Source organism: Ovis canadensis, chromosome 9 (genome assembly GCF_042477335.2).
Source record: "Ovis canadensis isolate MfBH-ARS-UI-01 breed Bighorn chromosome 9, ARS-UI_OviCan_v2, whole genome shotgun sequence".
In the NCBI taxonomy this organism is placed as follows: domain Eukaryota; kingdom Metazoa; phylum Chordata; class Mammalia; order Artiodactyla; family Bovidae; genus Ovis; species Ovis canadensis.
The window spans coordinates 64,743,917-64,747,610 of record NC_091253.1 but is presented as its reverse complement, the minus strand read 5'-3'; the positions used below and the strand labels follow the sequence as shown (position 1 = coordinate 64,747,610).

At 44.7% G+C, this 3,694-nt stretch overlaps 1 pseudogene; it reads left to right on the top strand.

The window, feature by feature from the left end:
- Nucleotides 1–225: 225 nt before the first annotated feature.
- On the top strand, nt 226–1,776 carry LOC138446087 (annexin A5 pseudogene; annotated as a pseudogene).
- The last annotated feature ends 1,918 nt before the right edge of the window (nt 1,777–3,694 follow it).

The following is a 3,694-nucleotide window of genomic DNA, read 5'->3' as shown; positions in this document are numbered from 1 at the left end:
CAATATTGCATAGGAACCTGGAATGTCAGGTCCATGAATCAAGGCAAATTGGAAGTGGTCAAACAAGAGATGGCAAGAGTGAATGTCAACATTCTGGGAATCAGCGAACTAAAGTGGACTGGAGGGTCGGGGGCGCGCAGGGGCAGTGCGGGGAGCGCCGGGCAGGGCCCGGCGGGCGAGGCCGGACCGAGCCGCTGTGTTTCCGTTGCCTGGAGCAGCCAGTAAGCAGCTGCCACTGCGTCCTCTGCTCACCCTTGCCAGCTCTGCCGCCCCGCCGCGTTCCCCGCAGTTTGGGTCTGGTCCTGTGTCGCTCACCTTCTCCTGACCTGGGCAGGCGCCATGGCACAGGTTCTCAGAGGCACCGTGACTGACTTCCCTGGATTCGATGAGCGGGCTGATGCAGAAACTCTCCGGAAGGCCATGAAAGGCCTGGGCACGGATGAGGAGAGCATCCTGACTCTGTTGACATCCCGCAGGAATGCTCAGCGCCAGGAGATTGCTGTGGCTTTTAAAACTCTGTTTGGCAGGGACCTCTGGATGACCTGAAATCAGAACTGACTGGAAACTTTGAAAAATTAATCGTGGCTCTGATGAAACCCTCTCGGCTTTATGATGCCTATGAACTGAAGCATATTCTTAAGGGAGCTGGCACAGATGAAAAAGTCCTGGCAGAAATCATTGCGTCAAGGACACCTGAAGAACTGAGAGCCATAAAACAAGTTTATGAAGAAGAGTATGGCTCGAGCCTGCAAGATGATGTGGTGGGGGATACTTCAGGGTACTACCAGAGGATGTTGGTGGTCCTCCTTCAGGCTAATAGAGATCCTGATGCTAGAATCGATGAAGCACAGGTTGAACAAGATGCTCAGGCTTTGTTTCAGGCTGGAGAACTTAAATGGGGGACAGATGAAGAAAAGTTTATTACCATCTTTGGAACACGAAGTGTATCTCACTTGAGAAGAGTGCTTGACAAGTACATGACTATATCTGGGTTTCAAATAGAAGAAACCATTGACCGGGAGACTTCTGGCAATTTGGAACAGCTTCTCCTTGCTGTTGCGAAATCCATTCACAGTATACCTGCCTACCTTGCAGAAACCTTCTACTATGCTATGAAGGGAGCTGGAACAGATGATCATACCCTCATCAGAGTTGTGGTTTCCAGAAGTGAGATTGATCTGTATAACATTAGGAAGGAGTTTAGGAAGAATTTTGGCACCTCTCTTTATTCCATGATTAAGGGGGACACGTCTGGGGACTATAAGAAAACCCTCCTGCTGCTCTGTGGAGGCGAAGATGACTGACGGGAGCCTGGGGAGCTGCCCCACGCCGTGTCCGCCCAGCACCACTGCCTTCCTGCAGCGCAGCTCACCACACTCTACACGCCACTGCTGAGCACACTGCCTTACTCACGCTAGCATGCTGTGGCCAAAACATAAATGTAAAAGAATGTAGCGGTGCTCCTTTCTGATCTTTAGTTAAGATCTTTCTCTTTAACTGTTGTAGGACTAAAGTGTACTTATGTTACTAGGACTAAAGTCTGGATCATTTATATTTTCCTGTAAGAGGCAGACTGCTTTCACCCTTTTTTAAAAGCTTCATTTATATTAAATTGATAACCATATTACCTTAGTCAGAGCCTTAGCCTTGAAATTGTGAACTCCTGGAAGTGTTATTAATCAAGTTTGCTACCAAGTTAAACCAAAAAAATTTGTAGTGGTTGCAATCAAAAGATTAGTGAATAATAAACATTTCCATCTTCCTGAAAAAAAAAAAAATAAAGTGGACTGGAATGGGTGAATTTAACTCAGATGACCATTATATCTACTACTGCGGGCAGGAATCCTTCAGAAGAAGTGGAGTAGCCATCATGGTCAACAAAAGAGTCCAAAATGCAGTACTTGGAAGCAATCTCAAAAACGACAGAATGATCTCTGTTCATCTCCAAGGCTAACCATTCAATATCACGGTAATCCAAGTCTATGCCCCAACCAGTAACGCTGAAGAAGGTGAAGTTGAATGGTTCAAAGAAGACCTACAAGACCTTTTAGAACTAACACCCAAAAAAGATGTCCTTTTCATTATAGGGACTGGAATGCAAAGGTAGGAAGTCAAGAAACACCTGGAGTAACAGGCAAATTTGGCCTTGGAATGCGGAATGAAGCAGGGCAAAGACTAACAGAGTTTTGCCAAGAAAATGCACTGGTCATAGCAAACGCCCTCTTCCAACAACACAGGAGAAGACATGAACATCACCAGATGGTCAACACCGAAATCAGATTGATTATATTCTATGCAGCCAAAGATGGAGAAGCTCTATACAGTCAACAAAAACAAGCCCAGGAGCTGACTGTGGCTCAGATCATGAACTCCTTATTACCAAATTTAGACTGAAATTGAAGAAAGTAGGGAAAACCGCTAGACCATTCAGGTGTGACCTAAATCAAATCCCTTATGATTAGACAGTGGAAGTGAGAAATAGATTTAAGGGTCTAGATCTGATAGATGGAGTGCTTGGTGAACTATGGAATGAGGTTCGTGACATTGTACAGGAGACAGGGATCAAGACCATCCCCATGGAAAAGAAATGCAAGAAAGCAAAATGGCTGTCTGGGGAGGCCTTACAAATAGCTGTGAAAAGAAGAGAGGTGAAAAGCAAAGGAGAAAAGGAAAGATATAAGCATCTGAATGCAGAGTTCCAGAGAATAGCAAGAAGAGATAAGAAAGCCTTCAGCGATCAATGCAAAGAAATATAGGAAAAGAACAGAATGGGGAACACTAGAGATCTCTCCAAGAAAATTAGAGATACCAAGGGAACATTTCATGCAAAGATGGGCACACTAAAGGACAGAAATAGTATGGACCTAACAGAAGCAGAAGAGATTAAGAAGAGGTGGCAAGAATACACAGAACTGTACAAAAAAGATCTTCACTACCAAGATAATCATGATGATGTGATCACTAATCTAGAGCCAGACATCTTGGAATGTGAAGTCAAGTGGGCCTTAGAAAGCATCACTACGAACAAAGCTAGTGGAGGTGATGGAATTCCAGTTGAGCTATTTCAAATCCTGAAAGATGATGCTGTGAAAGTGCTGCACTCAATATGCCAGCAAATTTGGAAAACTCAGCAGTGGCCACAGGACTGGAAAAGGTCAGTTTTCACTCCAATTCCAAAGAAAGGCAATGCAAAAGAATGCTCAAACTACTGCACAATTGCACTCATCTCACATGCTAGTAAAATAATGCTCAAAATTCTCCAAGCCAGGCTTCAGCAGTACGTGAACTGTGAACTTCCTGATGTTCAAGGTGGTTTTAGAAAAGGCAGAGAAGCCAGAGATCAAATTGCCAACATCTGCTGGATCATGGAAAAAGCAAGAGAGTTCCAGGAAAACATCTATTTCTGCTTTATTGCCTATGCCAAAGCCTTTGACTTGTGGATCACGATAGACTGTGGAGCATTCTTCAAGGGATGGGAATACCAGACCACCTGCCCTGCCTCTTGAGAAATCTGCATGCAGGTCAGGAAGCAACAGCTAGAACTGGACATGGAACAACAGACTGGTTCCAAATAGGAAAAGGATTACATCAAGGCTGTATATTGTCACCCTGCTTATTTAACTTATACGCAGAGTACATCATGAGAAACACTGGGTTGGAGGAAACACAAGCTGGAATCAAGATTTCCGGGAGA